The following is a 21308-nucleotide window of genomic DNA, read 5'->3' on the forward strand; positions in this document are numbered from 1 at the left end:
TGTGGGGGATGAGTGTCTGGTGTTTGGCATATGAGCATCTGGCTTATGAGTTTGTGGGGGATGAGTGTCTGGTGTTTGGCATATGAGCATCTGGCTTATGAGTTTGTGGGGGATGAGTGTCTGGTGTTTGGCATATGAGCATCTGGCATAAGAGTTTGTCGGGGATGAGTGTCTGGTGTTTGGCATATGAGCATCTGGCATAAGAGTTTGTGTGGGATGATTGTCTGGTGTTTGGCATATGAGCATCTGGCTTATGAGTTTGTGGGGGATGAGTGTCTGGTGTTTGGCATATGAGCATCTGGCTTATGAGTTTGTGGGGGATGAGTGTCTGGTGGTTGGCATATGAGCATCTGGCTTATGAGTTTGTGGGGGATGAGTGTCTGGTGTTTGGCATATGAGCATCTGGCATAAGAGTTTGTCGGGGATGAGTGTCTGGTGTTTGGCATATGAGCATCTGGCATAAGAGTTTGTGTGAGATGATTGTCTGGTGTTTGGCATATGAGCATCTGGCTTATGAGTTTGTGGGGGATGAGTGTCTGGTGTTTGGCATATGAGCATCTGGCAAATGAGTTTGTGGGGGATGAGTGTCTGGTGTTTGGCGTATGAGCATCTGGCTTATGAGTTTGTGGGGGATAAGTGTCTGGTGTTTGTCATATGAGCATCTGGATTATGAGTTTGGGGGGGATGAGTGTCTGGTGTTTGGCGTATGAGCATCTGGCTTATGAGTTTGGGGGGATGAGTGTCTGGTGTTTGGCATATGAGCATCTGGCTTATGAGTTTGTGGGGGATGAGTGTCTGGTGTTTGGCATATGAGCATCTGGCTTATGAGTTTGGGGGGGATGAGTATCTGGTGTTTGTCATATGAGCATCTGGCATAAGAGTTTGTGGGGGATGAGTGTCTGGTGTTTGGCATATGAGCATCTGGCTTATGAGTTTGGGGGGATGAGTGTCTGGTGTTTGGCATATGAGCATCTGGCATAAGAATTTGTGGGGGATGAGTGTCTGGTGTTTGGCATATGAGCATCTGGCTTATGAGTTTGGGGGGATGAGTGTCTGGTGTTTGGCATATGAGCATCAGGCTTATGAGTTTGGGGGGATGAGTGTCTGGTGTTTGGCATATGAGCATCTGGCTTATGAGTTTGTGGGGATGAGTGTCTGGTGTTTGGCATATTAGCATCTGGCTTATGAGTTTGGGGGGATGAGTGTCTGGTGTTTGGCATATGATCATCTGTCTTATGAGTTTGGGGGGGAGGAGTGTCTGGTGTTTGGCATATGAGCATCTGGCTTATGAGTTTGGGGGGATGAGTGTCTGGTGTTTGGCATATGAGCATCTGGCTTATGAGTTTGGGGGGATGAGTGTCTGGTGTTTGGCATATGAGCATCTGGCATATGAGTTTGTGGGGGATGAGTGTCTGGTGTTTGGCATATGAGCATCTGGCTTATGAATTTGGGGGGATGAGTGTCTGGTGTTTGGCATATGAGCATCTGGCTTATGAGTTTGGGGGGATGAGTGTCTGGTGTTTGGCATATGAGCATCTGGCTTATGAGTTTGTGGGGGATGAGTGTCTGGTGTTTGTAATATGAGCATCTGGCTTATGAGTTTGGGGGGATGAGTGTCTGGTGTTTGGCATATGAGCATCTGGCTTATGAGTTTGGGGGGGATGAGTGGTGTTTGGCATATGAGCATCTGGCATATGAGTTTGGGGGGGATGAGTGTCTGGTGTTTGTCATATGAGCATCTGGCATAAGCGTTTGTGGGGGATGAGTGTATGGTGTTTGGCATATGAGCATCTAGCATATGAGTTTGGGGGGATGAGTGTCTGGTGTTTGTCATATGAGCATCTGGCATAAGAGTTTATGGTGGATGAGTGTATTGTGTTTGGCATATGAACATCTGGCATAAGAGTTTGTGGGGGATGAGTGTCTGGTGTTTGGCATATGAGCATATGGCTTATGAGTTTGGGGGGGGATGAGTGTCTGGTGTTTGGCATATGAGCATCTGGCATAAGAGTTTGTGGGGGATGAGTGTCTGGTGTTTGGCATATGAGCATCTGGGTTATGAGTTTGGGGGGATGAGTGTCTGGTGTTTGTCATATGAGCATCTGGCATAACAGTTTGTGGGGGATGAGTGTATGGTGTTTGGCATATGAGCATCTGGTGTAAGAGTTTGTGGGGGATGAGTGTCTGGTGTTTGGCATATGAGCATCTGGCATATGAGTTTGGGGGGATGAGTGTCTGGTGTTTGTCATATGAGCATCTGGCTTATGAGTTTGTGAGGGATGAGTGTCTGGTGTTTGGCATATGAGCATCTGGCTTATGAGTTTGTGGGGGATGAGTGTCTGGTGGTTGGCATATGAGCATCTGGCAAATGAGTTTGTGGGGAATGAGTGTCTGGTGTTTGTCATATGAGCATCTGGCTTATGAGTTTGGGAGGGATGAGCGTCTGGTGTTTGGCATATGAGCATATGGCTTATGAGTTTGGGGGGATGAGTGTCTGGTGTTTGGCGTATGAGCATCTGGCTTATGAGTTTGGGGGGGGGTGAGTGTCTGGTGTTTGTCATATGAGCATCTGGCTTATGAGTTGGGGGATGAGTGTTCTGGTGTTTGGCATATGAGCATCTGGCTTATGAGTTTGGGGTGGATGAGTGTCTGGTGTTTGGCATATGAGCATCTGGCTTATGGGTTTGTGGGGGATGAGTGTCTGGTGTTTGGCATATGAGCATCTGGCTTATGAGTTTGGGGGGGATGAGTGTCTGGTGTTTGGCATATGAGCATCTGGCATAAGAGTTTGTGGGGGATGAGTGTATGGTGTTTGGCATATGAACATCTGGCATATGAGTTTGGGGGGATGAGTGTCTGGTGTTTGGCATATGAGCATCTGGCATAAGAGTTTGTGGGGGATGAGTGTCTGGTGTTTGGCATATTAGCATCTGGCATATGAGTTTGGGGGGATGAGTGTCTGGTGTTTTGGCATATGAGCATCTGGCTTATGAGTTTGTGGGGGATGAGTGTCTGGTGTTTGGCATATGAGCATCTGGCATAAGAGTTTGTCGGGGATGAGTGTCTGGTGTTTGGCATATGAGCATCTGGCATACGAGTTTGTGGGGGATGATTGTCTGGTGTTTGGCATATGAGCATCTGGCTTATGAGTTTGTGGGGGATGAGTGTCTGGTGTTTGGCATATGAGCATCTGGCAAATGAGTTTGTGGGGGATGAGTGTCTGGTGTTTGGCATATGAGCATCTGGCCTATGAGTTTGTGGGGGATAAGTGTCTGGTGTTTGTCATATGAGCATCTGGATTATGAGTTTGGGGGGGATGAGTGTCTGGTGTTTGGCATATGAGCATCTGGCTTATGAGTTTGGGGGGGATGAGTGTCTGGTGTTTGGCATATGAACATCTGGCTTATGAGTTTGTGGGGGATGAGTGTCTGGTGTGTGGCATATGAGCATCTGGCTTATGAGTTTGGGGGGGATGAGTGTCTGGTGTTTGGCATATGAGCATCTGGCTTATGAGTTTGGGGGGGAGGAGTGTCTGGTGTTTGGCATATGAGCATCTGGCTTATGAGTTTGCGGGGGATGAGTGTCTGGTGTTTGGCATATGAGCATCTGGCATAAGAGTTTGTGGGGGATGAGTGTATGGTGTTTGGCATATGAGCATCTGGCATATGAGTTTGGGGGGGATGAGTGTATGGTGTTTGGCATATGAGCATCTGGCTTATGAGTTTTTCGGGGATGAGTGTCTGGTGTTTGGCATATGAGCATCTGGCTTATGAGTTTGTGGGGGATGAGTGTCTGGTGTTTGGCATATGAGCATCTGGCATAAGAGTTTGTGGGGGATGAGTGTATGGTGTTTGGCATATGAGCATCTGGCTTATGAGTTTTTCGGGGATGAGTGTCTGGTGTTTGGCATATGAGCATCTGGCTTATGAGTTTGTGGGGGATGAGTGTCTGGTGTTTGGCATATGAGCATCTGGCATAAGAGTTTGTCGGGGATGAGTGTCTGGTGTTTGGCATATGAGCATCTGGTTTATCAGTTTGTGGGGGATAAGTGTCTGGTGTTTGTCATATGAGCATCTGGATTATGAGTTTGGGGGGGATGAGTGTCTGGTGTTTGGCGTATGAGCATCTGGCTTATGAGTTTGGGGGGGTGAGTGTCTGGTGTTTGGCATATGAGCATCTGGCTTATGAGTTTGTGGGGGATGAGTGTTTGGTGTTTGGCATATGAGCATCTGGCTTATGAGTTTGGGGGGGATGAGTGTCTGGTGTTTGTCATATGAGCATCTGGCATAAGAGTTGGTGGGGGATGAGTGTCTGGTGTTTGGCATATGAGCATCTGGCTTATGAGTTTGGGGGGGATGAGTGTCTGGTGTTTGGCATATGAGCATCTGGCATAAGAGTTTGTGGGGGATGAGTGTCTGGTGTTTGGCATATGAGCATCTGGCTTATGAGTTTGGGGGGGATGAGTGTCTGGTGTTTGGCATATGAGCATCAGGTTTATGAATTTGGGGGGATGAGTGTCTGGTGTTTGGCATATGAGCATCTGGCTTATGAGTTTGTGGGGATGAGTGTCTGGTGTTTGGCATATTAGCATCTGGCTTATGAGTTTGGGGGGGATGAGTGTCTGGTGTTTGGCATATGAGCATCTGGCTTATGAGTTTGGGGGGGATGAGTGTCTGGTGTTTGGCATATGAGCATCTGGCTTATGAGTTTGGGGGGGAGGAGTGTCTGGTGTTTGGCATATGAGCATCTGGCTTATGAGTTTGGGGGGGATGAGTGTCTGGTGTTTGGCATATGAGCATCTGGCTTATGAGTTTGGGGGGGATGAGTGTCTGGTGTTTGGCATATGAGCATCTGGCATATGAGTTTGTGGGGGATGAGTGTCTGGTGTTTGGCATATGAGCATCTGGCTTATGAGTTTGTGGGGATGAGTGTCTGGTGTTTGGCATATGAGCATCTGGCATATGAGTTTGGGGGGATGAGTGTATGGTGTTTGGCATATGAGCATCTGGCATAAGAGTTTGTGGGGGATGAGTGTCTGGTGTTTGGCATATGAGCATCTGGTTTATGATTTTGGGGGGATGAGTGTATGGTGTTTGGCATGTGAGCATCTGGCATATGAGTTTGGGGGGATGAGTGTCTGGCGTTTGGCATATGAGCATCTGGCTTATGAGTTTGGGGGGGATGAGTGTCTGGTGTTTGGCATATGAGCATCTGGTTTATGAGTTTGGGGGGGATGAGTGTCTGGTGGTTGGCATATGAGCATCTGGCTTATGAGTTTGTGGGGGATGAGTGTCTGGTGGTTGGCATATGAGCATCTGGCAAATGAGTTTGTGGGGGATGAGTGTCTGGTGTTTGTCATATGAGCATCTGGCTTATGAGTTTGGGAGGGATGAGTGTCTGTTGTTTGGCATATGAGCATATGGCTTATGAGTTTGGGAGGGATGAGTGTCTGGTGTTTGGCATATGAGCATCTGGCTTATGATTTTGGGGGGGATGAGTGTCTGGTGTTTGGCATATGAGCATCTGCTTTATGAGTTTGGGGGGATGAGTGTCTGGTGTTTGGCATATGAGCATCTGGCTTATGAGTTTGTGGGGGATGAGTGTCTGGTGTTTGTCATATGAGCATCTGGCTTATGAGTTGGGGGATGAGTGTCTGGTGTTTGGCATATGAGCATCTGGCTTATGATTTTGGGGGGATGAGTGCCTGGTGTTTGGCATATGAGCATCTGGTTTATGAGTTTGGGGGGATGAGTGTCTGGTGTTTGGCATATGAGCATCTGGCTTATGAGTTTGTGGGGGATGAGTGTCTGGTGTTTGTCATATGAGTATCTGGCTTATGAGTTGGGGGGATGAGTGTCTGGTGTTTGGCATATGAGCATCTGGCATAAGAGTTTGGGGTGGATGAGTGTTTGGTGTTTGGCATATGAGCATCTGGCTTATGGGTTTGTGGGGGATGAGTGTCTGGTGTTTGGCATATGAGCATCTGGCTTATGAGTTTGGGGGGGATGAGTGTCTGGTGTTTGGCATATGAGCATCTGGCATAAGAGTTTGTGGGGGATGAGTGTATGGTGTTTGGCATATGAGCATCTGGCATATGAGTTTGGGGGGATGAGTGTCTGGTGTTTGGCATATGAGCATCTGGCATAAGAGTTTGTGGGGGATGAGTGTCTGGTGTTTGGCATATGAGCATCTGGCTTATGAGTTTGTGGGGGATGAGTGTCTGGTGTTTGGCATATGAGCATCTGGCTTATGAGTTTGTGGGGGATGAGTGTCTGGTGTTTGGCATATGAGCATCTGGTTTATGAGTTTGTGGGGGATGAGTGTCTGGTGTTTGGCATATGAGCATCTGGCAAATGAGTTTGTGGGGGATGAGTGTCTGGTGTTTGGCATATGAGCATCTGGCTTATGAGTTTGTGGGGGATAAGTGTCTGGTGTTTGTCATATGAGCATCTGGATTATGAGTTTGGGGGGGATGAGTGTCTGGTGTTTGGCGTATGAGCATCTGGCTTATGAGTTTGGGGGGATGAGTGTCTGGTGTTTGGCATATGAGCATCTGGCTTATGAGTTTGTGGGGGATGAGTGTCTGGTGTTTGGCATATGAGCATCTGGCTTATGAGTTTGGGGGGGATGAGTGTCTGGTGTTTGTCATATGAGCATCTGGCATAAGAGTTTGTGGGGGATGAGTGTCTGGTGTTTGGCATATGAGCATCTGGCTTATGAGTTTGGGGTTATGAGTGTCTGGTGTTTGGCATATGAGCATCTGGCATAAGAATTCGTGGGGGAAGAGTGTCTGGTGTTTGGCATATGAGCATCTGGCTTATGAGTTTGGGGGGGATGAGTGTCTGGTGTTTGGCATATGAGCATCAGGCTTATGAGTTTGGGGGGATGAGTGTCTGGTGTTTGGCATATGAGCATCTGGCTTATGAGTTTGTGGGGATGCGTGTCTGGTGTTTGGCATATTAGCCTCTGGCTTATGAGTTTGGGGGGGATGAGTGTCTGGTGTTTGGCATATGAGCATCTGGCTTATGAGTTTGGGGGGGATGAGTGTCTGGTGTTTGGCATATGAGCATCTGGCTTATGAGTTTGGGGGGGAGGAGTGTCTGGTGTTTGGCATATGAGCATCTGGCTTATGAGTTTGGGGGGGATGAGTGTCTGGTGTTTGGCATATGAGCATCTGGCTTATGAGTTTGGGGGGATGAGTGTCTGGTGTTCGGCATATGAGCATCTGGCTTATGAGTTTGTGGGGGATGAGTGTCTGGTGTTTGTCATATGAGCATCTGGCTTATGAGTTTGGGGGGATGAGTGTCTGGTGTTTGGCATATGAGCATCTGGCTTTGAGTTTGGGGGGGATGAGTGGTGTTTGGCATATGAACATCTGGCATATGAGTTTGGGGGATGAGTGTCTGGTGTTTGTCATATGAGCATCTGGCATAAGCGTTTGTGGGGGATGAGTGTATGGTGTTTAGCATATGAGCATCTAGCATATGAGTTTGGGGGGATGAGTGTCTGGTGTTTGTCATATGAGCATCTGGCATAAGAGTTTATGGTGGATGAGTGTATGGTGTTTGGCATATGAGCATCTGGCATGAGAGTTTGTGGGGGATGAGTGTCTGGTGTTTGGCATATGAGCATCTGGCTTATGAGTTTGGGGGGGATGAGTGTCTGGTGTTTGGCATATAAGCATCTGGCATAAGAGTTTATGGGGGATGAGTGTCTGGTGTTTGGCATATGAGCATCTGGCTTATGAGTTTGGGGGGATGAGTGTCTGGTGTTTGTCATATGAGCATCTGGCATAACAGTTTGTGGGGGATGAGTGTATGGTGTTTGGCATATGAGCATCTGGCGTAACAGTTTGTGGGGGATGAGTGTCTGGTGTTTGGCATATGAGCATCTGGCATATGAGTTTGGGGGGATGAGTGTCTGGTGTTTGTCATATGAGCATCTGGCTTATGAGTTTGTGAGGGATGAGTGTCTGGTGTTTGGCATATGAGCATCTGGCTTATGAGTTTGTGGGGGATGAGTGTCTGGTGGTTGGCATATGAGCATCTGGCAAATGAGTTTGTGGGGGATGAGTGTCTGGTGTTTGTCATATGAGCATCTGGCTTATGAGTTTGGGAGGGATGAGTGTCTGGTGTTTGGCATATGAGCATATGGCTTATGAGTTTGGGGGGGATGAGTGTCTGGTGTTTGGCGTATGAGCATCTGGCTTATGAGTTTGGGGGGGATGAGTGTCTGGTGTTTGTCATATGAGCATCTGGCTTATGAGTTGGGGGGATGAGTGTCTGGTGTTTGGCATATGAGCATCTGGCTTATGAGTTTGGGGTGGATGAGTGTCTGGTGTTTGGCATATGAGCATCTGGTTTATAGGTTTGTGGGGGATGAGTGTCTGGTGTTTGGCATATGAGCATCTGGCTTATGAGTTTGGGGGGATGAGTGTCTGGTGTTTGGCATATGAGCATCTGGCATAAGAGTTTGTGGGGGATGAGTGTATGGTGTTTGGCATATGAACATCTGGCATATGAGTTTGGGGGGGATGAGTGTCTGGTGTTTGGCATATGAGCATCTGGCATAAGAGTTTGTGGGGGTGAGTGTCTGGTGTTTGGCATATGAGCATCTGGCTTATGAGTTTGTGGGGGATGAGTGTCTGGTGTTTGGCATATGAGCATCTGGCTTATGGGTTTGTGGGGGTTGAGTGTCTGGTGTTTGGCATATGAGCATCTGGCATAAGAGTTTGTCGGGGATGAGTGTCTGGTGTTTGGCATATGAGCATCTGGCATAAGAGTTTGTAGGGGATGATTGTCTGGTGTTTGGAATATGAGCATCTGGCTTATGAGTTTGTGGGGGATAAGTGTCTGGTGTTTGGCATATGAGCATCTGGCAAATGAGTTTGTGGGGGATGAGTGTCTGGTGTTTGGCATATGAGCATCTGGCTTATGAGTTTGTGGGGGATAAGTGTCTGGTGTTTGTCGTATGAGCATCTGGATTATGAGTTTGGGGGGATGAGTGTCTGGTGTTTGGCGTATGAGCATCTGGCTTATGAGTTTGGGGGGGATGAGTGTCTGGTGTTTGGCATATGAGCATCTGGCTTATGAGTTTGTGGGGGATGAGTGTCTGGTGTTTGGCATATGAGCATCTGCTTATGAGTTTGGGGGGATGAGTGTCTGGTGTTTGTCATATGAGCATCTGGCATAAGAGTTTGTGGGGGATGAGTGTCTGGTGTTTGGCATATGAGCATCTGGCTTATGAGTTTGGGGGGGATGAGTGTCTGGTGTTTGGCATATGAGCATCTGGCATAAGAGTTTGTGGGGGATGAGTGTCTGGTGTTTGGCATATGAGCATCTGGCTTATGAGTTTGGGGGTGATGAGTGTCTGGTGTTTGGCATATGAGCATCAGGCTTATGAGTTTGGGGGGGATGATTGTCTGGTGTTTGGCATATGAGCATCTGGCTTATGAGTTTGTGGGGATGAGTGTCTGGTGTTTGGCATATTAGCATCTGGCTTATGAGTTTGGGGGGGATGAGTGTCTGGTGTTTGGCATATGAGCATCTGGCTTATGAGTTTGGGGGGGATGAGTGTCTGGTGTTTGGCATATGAGCATCTGGCTTATGAGTTTGGGGGGGAGGAGTGTCTGGTGTTTGGCATATGAGCATCTGGCTTATGAGTTTGGGGGGGATGAGTGTCTGGTGTTTGGCATATGAGCATCTGGCTTATGAGTTTGGGGGGATGAGTGTCTGGTGTTTGGCATATGAGCATCTGGCATATGAGTTTGTGGGGGATGAGTGTCTGGTGTTTGGCATATGAGCATCTGGCTTATGAGTTTGGGGGGATGAGTGTCTGGTGTTTGGCATATGAGCATCTGGCATATGAGTTTGGGGGGATGAGTGTTTGGTGTTTGGCATATGAGCATCTGGCATAAGAGTTTGTGGGGGATGAGTGTCTGGTGTTTGGCATATGAGCATCTGGCTTATGAGTTTGGGGGATGAGTGTATGGTGTTTGGCATATGAGCATCTGGCTTATGAGTTTGTGGGGGACGAGTGTCTGGTGTTTGGCATATGGACATCTGGCATATGAGTTTGTGGGGGATGAGTGTCTGGTGTTTGGCATATGAGCATCTGGATTATGAGTTTGGGGGGGATGAGTGTCTGGTGTTTGGCATATGAGCATCTGGCTTATGAGTTTGGGGGGGGATGAGTGTCTGGTGTTTGGCATATGAGCATCTGGCTTATGAGTTTGTGGGGGATGAGTGTTTGGCATATGAGCATCTGGCATAAGAGTTTGGGGGGGATGAGTGTCTGGTGTTTGTCATATGAGCATCGGCATATGAGTTTGTGGGGGATGAGTGTCTGGTGTTTGGCATATGAGCATCTGGCATAAGAGTTTGTGGGGGATGAGTGTCTGGTGTTTGGCATATGAGCATCTGGCATATGAGTTTGTGGGGGATGAGTGTCTGGTGTTTGGCATACCAGCAACTGGCTTATGAGTTTGTGGGGGATGAGTGTCTGGTGTGTGTCATATGAGCATCTGGCTTATGAGTTTGTGAGGGATGAGTGTCTGGTGTTTGGCATATGAGCATCTGGCATAAGATTTTGTGGGGGATGAGTGTCTGGTGTTTGGCATATGAGCATCTGGCATAAGAGGTTGTGGGGGATGAGTGTATGGTGTTTGGCATATGAGCATCTGGCATAAGAGTTTGTGGGGGATGAGTGTCTGGTGTTTGGCATATGGGTTTATATCTTATGTTAATGTTAAAGGTATTTGTTCTGCAAACCGTCAAGCCTGCTGTGGTCCCCAGGCGCTCTGGCGGATCTGATAAGGAGGGTGTCAAGAGGGGGTGCGGAGAGCGGTGGGTTACTAGGTTTTAGTGGGACTAGGAAAGTGAGAGTTGTGATGTCCTATTGGCCGCTTCAGTTCGGTTTGCACTGTTCGCTGAGCTTAAGTGTGGTTTTCAATCGGTGAAAGAATTCCCATGTGTTGTTGTGGCGGGTTATGTCTTGTTAGTCTGTTGTAATGTGGTGCGTGCGGATTGTTGTGCAGAGAGGTGGTTGTGTGAGTTTCTGTATGTTGAGTATACGGAAAGTTGAAATTTTAAGGTACGGTTATAATGGTTTTCAAGTATTTGTCTATTATTTACCAATTTGTCTTTGCGTTTCTGCGCTCAACCTTTATGTTTATCCTCTGTGTTTGGTACTCTTCTTTGACCACCTGGTTGGCAGGCATGCTCTGTAGTTGGAGCTCTCTTGTGTGTGGCGCCAGTGGTTTGTGTATGTAGCTCATTTCCGCTTCTTCCTCTGCCCTGTGGCAGGTGTAGTTTTGGTCACAGGACTTGTCCATCCTATTGGTTGTCTCCACCTATCCACCTATCCTTTAGGGGGATGTGGCCTAGGTGTGTGGTGCATGCCCACCCTGCTTTTATAATGGGGGTAGCTTAGGGTTTATAGTTTTCGATTCACGGTTTCGTTGTGGACCTTTCTTCTTGGTTGATTCCTCCTGAATCTGGAGCAAAGAGACAAGTTTTTAGTAGTAGAACTCCAAATGACCCCCTATGTTGCGTTTGTTTTTTGGTAGGTTATTCCAGGTTGAGGTTGCCAGGTGAGTGAACAATGATCCTCCAAGTTTTCTTTTATTGTACGGTTTTGGTACTAGGTGAATATCATTGCTTGATCTGAGTGATCTTGTTGGGCGGTAGACGGTTATTTTGTACTTTAGGAACTCTGCCATCTGGCTGTGGACTCCTCTGTGCGGTATGCACATCATTTTGTACTTTATTCTCTCTTTTATTGGTAGCCAGTGTAGCATTACTAGCACAGGGGTAATGTTTTCTCTGCGTGGTAGTCTGAGCACGAGTCTTGCCGCAGCATTCTGGATGCGCAGACATTTTTTTAACAGTCGTTCTGGGATTCCCAGGTATAGGTGGCTCACATTTTCTACTCTGGATATGATGAGTGCGATGATGGTGAGTGTGTTGTGGGTGAAAGAGAGGAATGGTAGGATCATTTTTACCGCATGCAGCAGGAAGAAGCACTTCTTGATTAGGGTTTTTTCTTGTGGCTCCAGTGTTAGTTTGTTGTCCATCAAGACCCCCAGGTTTTCTACTATCGTTGATGGGGTCGGTGCTGTACCCTGTTCTGTCGGCCATGGGATGTAGTGGTTGTTTTCCCCACTTTTAGCTATGATCATTATTTCTGTTTTGTCCGGCTTGTTTGAGGCTGTTAGTGTCCATCCAGCCGTAGATTTCTTGCAGTCAGTCTTCCAGCATTGTGTTTTCTTCCTGTGTATCCTATATTTTGTAGTATATAGGATATAGGACATAAGTGTCATCTGCGTAGTTGTAGCATGTGCGGCTATATTTTTTGATGAATTTGATTAGTGGGATCAGGTATATAAAGAAGAGCAATGGGGAGAAGGAGGATCTTTGTGGTACTCCAGAGGTGGATTCCCTTGTAGTAGATTTGAAAGGTTTGTTCCAGGCGGGTTCTGTCCTGTTTGTTAGGAAGGATGTAATCCATAGTAGGGCTGTGTGAGTGATTCCCATTTCGTCTGGTCTCCCAATGAGGATCTCATGGTTGACTGTGTCAAATGCTGTGGAGAGGTGCAGGAGGATTAGAGCTGTGCTTTTGTCTGAGTCTGCATTAGCCTTTAGATTGTCCCAGATTGAGAGCAGTGCCATTTCCGTTCCCCTCATGGGTCTGAAGCCGACTTGTGCTTGGTCCAACAGTTGGTGTTCCTCTATGAATTCTTGTTTTATTTTGTAGACCTATGTCTCGAGTAGTTTAGCTGGGAAGCGGATGTTGGATATGGGTCTGTAGTTGGAGAGGTCTTCCACGTTTCCTGCTGTGTCTTTGAGGAGCGGCTTTGAATGATTGTTGTACTTTCCCTTGTTGTACTTTCCCTATTGAAAGTGATTGATTGAAAAGATTTATGTAGCATTCCATGGATGTTCCTTGTGTGAGGATTGGTTTGTGTACGTCTGGAGGGCAGGGATCCATGGGGGAGCCTGCTTTGCTGCTGTTGCTTACCAGCTTGATGAATGTCTCTGCTGATAATTTGCAGAAGCTTCGGAGTTTGTTCTGATGGTCCTCGGATGGCTGGGTGTGTCGCATGTTGTAGTCGATTGGTCTGCTTTGTATGATTTGTTGGATGGTGGCGATTTTGTCTTTGAAGTGGTCTGCGAGGTCATTACATAGCTTCAGTGATGGTATCAGAGAGTCGTTGCAGCCAGAAGGATTTCTTTTTTTGTCTGTGATTTTAAACAATTCCTTTTAGGTGTTGGTGGCTTTTGGTGATCCTGTTATCATAGTATTTATTTTTGGTCTTATGGATTTTCTTCTTGCATGAGTGGATTTGTCGCTGGAGTTGTAATTTCTTCACCTGATCATTTTTTTTCCTCCATTCTAATTCAAGTTTCCTGTTTTTCCTTTTCATGGCGCAGAGTAGCGTGATGAACCATTCTGCTGTCACTCTTTTGCATGATGGTGTGAAAGTTTTTTCCTTTGAGATCCTGTTGAATGTTCCAGCAATCCATTTATGAAGTAGTTCTTTTTTAAATTCAATGTCAGCTTCATTCAGGGTATTTGTCTGTGGTTTGTTAATTTCTAATTGTTCTTCTGGGTTGCTAGCTCTGATGGCTCTCAAGTTATTTTCATGATAGTTGGGAGTTTGTCTTCTTTTTTTGTCGTTGTCGTGTGATCAGGAATGGAATGATGAGGTGGTTGCTCCAGAGGATCTGTAGTGGTGTTGTTGTGGCAATGAGATTTTTGTTGGCGAAGATTGCATCTGGCGTATGCCCCCCAGTGTGGGTTGCGCCTTTGACCAGCTGATGTAGTTTCATTGTCTTCAGTTATTAGGCTTGTGATGTCTGTGAGCTAGGGGATCCTTCATCAAACCAGATGTTAAAGTCCCTGAGGATTACCAGGTTTTCCTGCTCAATGGCTATGGTGGTGATGGCTTCAGAGAATACGTCGGCAAAGCTTGCATCATATGTTGGATGGTCTGTATACCAGGACGAATTTGAGGTTTGTTTTGAGGTTTGCTTTTAGGTGAAGGATCATGGATTCGCAGTTTTTGTTGTTTAGTGATTCATCCATTTTAATTTTGAGGTGTTCCATGGATGCTACTGCCAGTCCACTGCCTCTTTTGTTTTTCATGTTTACTTGTGAACACTTCAAGTTGTCAGGGATGCAGTTATGCAATGTGGTTTTGTAGTTGCCATCTGGTCATGTCTTGGTTAGGATGTCGATACCACTTTGCATAGAAGGTCAAAAACGTCTGTGGCATGTTTGGCCATTGATCTGGCGTTAATGAGGTTGCAGTGGATCTTTTTGACGTGGTTAGAATTATTTTTGGTTGGTGCTCCATGTATTCTGCCTCGTTGCAGAAATTATCTGTTAGGTTGATTGTCGGGTTGATGATACATTCTTCTGCTTCTTAATCTTCTATGTTTTGCTGTGGTTGCTAGTGGTACCCTTGTGTTTTTGTGATGTAAGTGGTGAGGGTGTCGGTTTCATTCCTTCCCCTTCTTGGGTCATCTCTTCCTGCGGGGTTCCTCCCAGTTCTTGGCGTTCATGGATGTATTAGCGCTGATAGATTGTCGAGGCGGTGAGGTGGTTGCGAGATACTGTGTCAGATATAGGGATTTATCTCTTCTTGTAATATTTGTTTCATTGGCTGGGGTATTTTCCGGCACGTGTTCTGTATTTGTAACGGTTTCTGCTGGAGTCGGGCGCGTATCTGGTTGGTTTTGTCTATTTTCCATTTCTCTTTGGTGGCGTCCTGCTCTTTGATGGGGTATCTTAGCGTTTTTGGTGGTGCGATAGCTCAGACTTTGGTTACAGGAGCTGTGGCCGGCCTGTAGGGTTTTCAACGGTGTTTGCCCGGGTAGTGATTTATTTATTGTTCTGGAGTTCTATTTTCTAATGGCCGAGTTTAGAAGCAGGGCAACGTCTGGTTACTAGGGGTTATTTAATTGGGTCCATTTGCCATTGGACTAACTAGCTCCATCAATTAGACTGTGGGTTTGCGTTTGACTGGGGCAAAGTATGGCTCTAAGTAAATGCCTTATGTGGGTAGCTGGGTGTTCCTGGTCGGTGGTGAGGTTCTGGGGTAGGGCAAATGGCAGCCGCTGGGCAGCACACCTTGTCTAGTGGGACGCCTACTAGGTCTCACAATATAATAGACATATATCAGAGGTAAAACTAGCTTGGTATTCCTGTCTAATGGGCGAAGGACTAGGTTCCACGATATATAGGCAGATATGTGAGAGCACTGTGACGGATCACCTTCTGGGGCACCAGCGGTCCAGGTATGAATATCAGTTTCTAAACCATCAATCAACCCAACACTTCTAGTACACTACAAGGATTCTGAATAGATTGCAACACAAGTAAATTACAAACCTCCTTGTCCAATTTTGGTAATGTGGATGGAATGGCAGGCTTATCTCTGCAAGGTCGTGGATTGTTGGTTAGTTGCAACACAACGAAAATACAATTATTACCCAATGATAAAAGGGACTGTCCAGTCAAGGTTGTATAAAAAAATCTACTTTATTATTACTACAACAGACAGTTCTAGCACACTACAATTACCACACACACTGTAAAGGAACACAGAGGACAGACAGTTTCACAAAGAAAAGGGATGCACTCTGGATACTGACAGGAGGGAAGATGGTAAAGTAATCATTCTTATAGTTCAAGATTATTTGGTTTAAACACCAAAGGGGCAAAGGGTCATTACTGCCTCTAGGGGCCGTCAGAGAAGGACCGGGAAGGTAGAACCACAATGTACCTGGTGCTGAAGAAGTTCTTGGTGCTCGATAGTGCTCAATAGTGTCGAGGCAATTCCAGGGCCCTTTGCAGCCCGTGAGACAGAGTTAATAGTGGGAGACAGCTGTGGGCACCAGGCGGCAGGAAGTTTGGCAAGTGTGGCTGGACGGACGTCTACATGCTGTCCGGCACGGCAGCTCAGGGCCAAGAATGTTTGTCTTTGTGCTGATTGGCAGATCTGGAATGCTGGTCAAGGCATCTCGGACTGCTCTGGTGACTGCAACTGTCTCTAAATTTTACTTAAAAAGATGGACTCTGGATGATGCTTGTGTGGCACTCCTCTTAGCTTCTTCGCAGGGCTCGTGTCCTTTCAATGTGGATGGCCCAAAGGTCAGGAGGGGCTAGCAGGCAACGGCCTTGTCCTTTGTCCAGAGACTCTCCGGCACTTCCCACCTAGGAAGTTTGCTGTCAGAACCTAGCAGAAACCTAGCAGGGCACACTGTGTGCTGTCTGGGTACCGGTTCTGGAGCTGCTGGATGGGTCTTCTAAGTCTGGTATCTCCCTCTGTTCCCTGGGAGGAGATGTTTAGGGGAGAGATCTTGCTTCCCTCTTGGAACTCCTTGCCTTCTTTCACTGGTGGAAGATGTAAGGTAGACTGTATCTTAGGTTCGGGTCAAAATGAGTCCTTCTTCCTACTCCTTGCAAAGTCTTCAGATGATCTGATCAGTGAGGGGCTCAGCCCTCTTTTAAATCCGAATGGGCCCCAGTGATTGGTGAAGTCTAAGCCCACCTTAATGAACCAATCCTGGGTCCCCACCAACAATCTTCAGTGATGCTTCAGGTAAGAATCAGAGCACTTGACAACACACAGGGGAAGCATGACAACATATACTTCTAAGTCCCACCATTCTTCCTTTCTGCTGTACATCAAAGTGTCTCTCTAATTAATTGAGTCCTAAGCAGCGCTTGGTCACATCATTGGCCTCCTTTAAAGTAGGGGTTGCAGGCAGACTTTTGTCTCCTACAATTCATGTACTTCCCTGCTCTGAAAGGAGTGGTTCCAGACAGGACATTCACTGCCCTTTCATACCAAGGAGGGGTGTTAGTACCAAGTTGACACATTGCATTACAAAGAGGTGTTGGTCTCTGGTTATCAGCAGGGTCGGAATTATCTTCCTTTACTTCTGAGGTATCGGTCCTCCCTTCCACCCCCTCCTCCTCACCTGAGGATATCACGCGTGTGACCGGCTTCTTTGTCCTTTTCCGCAGTGGTAGCTCCTTTTTTTACAAAGGAATGGCCTGTCACGGAAGGAAGCCACCGTGATCACTATAATAAGTGGATCGGCGATTCCTCTCCTGAGACTGCCTGTGAATGGGGAAAAAGCCACTTGACATAAAAAAAACCAGCAGGGATGTGGTGATCGAAGCGAAGAGTGGAAACAGAAGTAGGCGGACCCTTGAGGATACGAGGGCTCGAGCAGAAGCACAACTCAAGGAGGAAAATACCCAGGCCAGATGGCCACACGCAGAATCCAGGAGGGAGCTGGACACAGGGTTCAGGTAAGCAACAAACAGCTAGGCAAGATGAAGGCTGACGAGGACCAAGAAGGCAAAAACAGGAGAGAGGAAACAGAAGGTAAGAGCAGGACATGCGGGCTACGAAAAGCCAGAGCAAACAAAGGTAGACGGGGCTGGAAGCAAGCAGAAGGAGTGCCGAAGCATGCCAGGGAGGGAGAAGAAACATAAGGTGAAAAAGATGCAGAGAAAAGGTAAGCACAGAGGGTAGAAAAGCGAGCGGAGCACCGCTAAGGGAACACTATGAGGAGCGTAACAACACAGGAGAAATCCAGGAACGTTGCAACGCACCCGCCCCAGAAACTGCCTGGATGATATAGTTCCGGCGGCAGCTGGACTGGACAAACAACTAGACCACGCGAGAAAAGGCATGTGAAGTGTGAAGGGACAAGCAATGGTGGACCCGTTTCCATCTATCCCATACTCGCCACCAATGCAAGGGCATGACACTGGTCTCCATTGTCACTTTCTGCACCCATGCCTTCCCTGAGGCCTTCTAATTAACATTCTTCAGCATGTGCTGCCACCAACAAGGTGTAACAATAGGGATGCTAATCCATGGGGCCTTGAAATGCTAATAATGCTGCCCAGGGCCAGAGGCTTTTGATGTACCCACAGCTGTCAGGTGTCAACTACATATCACGGTGGGGCAGCGCTGGTAAGCTGTATCCTCCAAGAGTACATGACTATTTTTCTGCTGTGCGGTGAGTGTGGAAAATATGTGTGGGAATGCCCCCACATATTTTACAGAGGTTAATCTCCCATCATGAATTCTTTTCAATTAATAAAAAATCAAAAAGTCCAGGTGAGCACACTCTCCCTGTGCGGATGGTCGAATTCCTCACAAGCACACCTAGATTTGAGAACCCTGGGTAGTGGGAGAAAGGCCTAGGTTTCACAAAACAATTAGCAGTACAGGGAACACTCCTAAATTTGAGAACCCTGTGTACTGGGAGAAAGGCCTAGGTTTAACAATACAATTTTGGTACGGGAGAACATACCTAGATTTGAGAATCTTGTATAGTGGGAGAGTGGCCAAGGTTTCACAATACAGTTAGCGATACTGGGATCACAGCTAGATTTGAGAACCCTGGGTAGTGGGAGAAAGGCCTAGGTTTCACAATACAATTAGCAGTACAGGGAACACTCCTAAATTTGAGAACCCTGTGTACTGGGAGAAAGGCCTAGGTTTAACAATACAATTTTGGTACGGGAGAACACACCTAGATTTGAGAATCTTGTATAGTGGGAGAGTGGCCTAGGTTTCACAATACAGTTAGTGATACTGGGATCACACCTAGATTTGAGAATCCTGTTTAGTGGGAGAAGGGCCTAGGTTTCACAATATGATAGGTTTATAAAACAGTTTATGTTCAGAATGGATTTCCTAGTGAGTGTGAGGGATGTGAGTGGTTGGTGTACTTGTTTCCGGGTGGTGGTGTGTTGTATGGTGGGGTGAATGCTAAAGTGGTAATTAGTGTCAGTGAGATTGTGCTTACCTTATCTGTTGATGCTGGTTGACGGCAATCTGTTCCTCGTTTGGCTCGTCTGGGCACTGCAGCCAGCTGCTAGCTGGTTTGCAGGTGCGATTATGCCTTTGCAACCACCTCATTGATTGCGATTGCAGCAGGGGAGTGTTGGCTGTTGTTCGAGGGATTGGTTGGTATTTGAGACTGAACACAGGGACTTAGAAGGGGGCACTGCTGGGTCTTTTCCTGGAACACTATGCAGTAAATGAGTTAGATTAGTTGAAGGTGCACAGTGCGCCTGTTTGGATATACATGTCAATGAGGGACTGAGGGGGTAGTGCGGTGGATGAGTTGGTGAAGGTGTGCAGTGCGCCTGTTTGGATATATGTCACTGTGGGATTGAGGGGGGTAGTGCAGTGGGTGAGTTAGGTGAAGGTGCATAGTGCGCCTGTTTGGATATATGTCACTGAGGGATTGAGGGGGTAGTGTGGTGGATGAGTTAGGTGAAGGTGCACAGTGGGCCTGTTTGGATATATGTCACTGAGGGATTGAGGGGGTAGTGCGGTGGATGAGTTAGGTTAAGGTGCGCAGTGCGCCTGTTTGGATATATGTCACTGTGGGATTGAGGGGGTAGTGCGTTGGATGAGTTAGGTGAAGGTGTGCAGTGCGCCTGTTTGGATATATATGTCACTGTGGGATTGAGGGGGTAGTGTGGTGGATGAGTTAGGTGAAGCTTTACAGTGCGCCTGTTTGGATATATATGTCACTGTGGGATTGAGGGGGGTAGTGCGGTGGATGAGTTAGGTGAAAGTGCACAGTGCGCCTGTTTGGATATATGTCACTGAGGGATTGAGGGGGTAGTGCGGTGGATGATTTAGGTGAAGGTGCACAATGCGCCTGTTTGGATATATGTCACTGAGGGATTGAGGGGGTAGTGCGGTGGATGAGTTAGGTGAAGGTGCACAGTGTGCCTGTTTGTATATATGTCACTGTGGGATTGAGGGGGTAGTGTGGTGGATGAGTTAGGTGAAGGTGTGCAGTGCGTCTGTTTGGATATATATGTCACTGTGGGATTGAGGAGGTAGTGCGACGGATGAGTTAGGTAAAGGTGCGCAGAGCGCCTGTTTGGATATATATGTCACTGGGGATTGAGGGGGTAGTGCGGTGGATGAGTTAGGTGAAGGTGCGCAGTTTGCCTGTTTGGATATTTATGTCACTAAGGGATGGAGGGGGTAGTGCGATGGATGAATTAGGTGAAGGTGCGCAGTGCACCTGTTTGGATATATGTCACTGAGGGATTGAGGGGGTAGTGCGGTGGATGAGTTAGGTGAAGGTGCGCAGTGCGCCTGTTTGGATATATATGTCACTGAGGGATTGAGGGGGTAGTGCTGTGGATGAGTTAGGTGAAGGTGCGCAGTGCGCCTGTTTGGATATATATGTCACTGAGGGATGGAGGGGGTAGTGCGGTAGATGAGTTAGGTATAAGTGTGCAGTGCGCCTGTTTGGATATATATGTCACTGAGGGATGGAGGGGGTAGTGCGGTGGATGAGTTAGGTGAAGGTGCACATGCACCTGTTTGGATATATATGTCACTGAGGGATGGAGGGGGCAGTGCGGTGGATGAGTTAGGTGAAGGTGCGCAGTGTGCCTGTTTGGATATATGTCACTGAGGGTTTGAGGGGGTAGTGCAGTGGATGAGTTAGGGGAAGGTGTGCAGTGCGCCTGTTTGGACATATATGTCACTGTGGGATTGAGGGGGTAGTGCGATGGATGAGTTAGGTGAAGGTGCGCAGTGCGCCTGTTTGAATATATGTCACTGAGGGAATGAGGGGGTAGTGCGGTGGATGAGTTAGGTGAAGGTGTGCAGTGCGCCTGTTTGGATATATATTTCACTGAGTGATGGAGGGGGTAGTGCGGTGGATGAGTAAGGTGAAGGTGCACAGTGCGCCTGTTTGGATATATATGTCACTGAGGGATGGAGGGGGTAGTGCGGTGGATGAGTTAGGCGAAGGTGCGCAGTGCGCCTGTTTGGATATATTTGTCACTGAGGGATTGAGGGGGTAGTGCGGTGGATGAGTTAGGTGAAGGTGCGCAATGCGCCTGTTTGGATATATGTCACTGAGGGATTGAGGGGGTAGTGCGCTGGATGAGTTAGGTGAATGTCCACAATACGCCTGTTTGGATACATATGTCACTGAGGGATTGAGGGGGTAGTGTGGTGGATGAGTTAGGTGAAGGTGCGCAGTGCGCCTGTTTGGATATATGTCACTGGGGGCTTGAGGGGGTAGTGCGGTGGATGAGTTAGGGGAAGGTGTGCAGTGCGCCTGTTTGGATATATATGTCACTGAGGGATGGAGGGGGTAGTGCCGTGGATGAGTTAGGTGAAGGTGCGCAGTGCGCCTGTTTGGATATATGTCACTGAGGGATTGAGCGGGTAGTGCAGTGGATGAGTTAGGGGAAGGTGCGCAGTGCGCCTGTTTGGATATATATGTCACTGC

This window comes from Ambystoma mexicanum, chromosome 13 (assembly GCF_040938575.1).
Source record: "Ambystoma mexicanum isolate Mex_15411 chromosome 13, UKY_AmexF1_1, whole genome shotgun sequence".
NCBI classification, from domain to species: Eukaryota; Metazoa; Chordata; class Amphibia; order Caudata; family Ambystomatidae; genus Ambystoma; species Ambystoma mexicanum.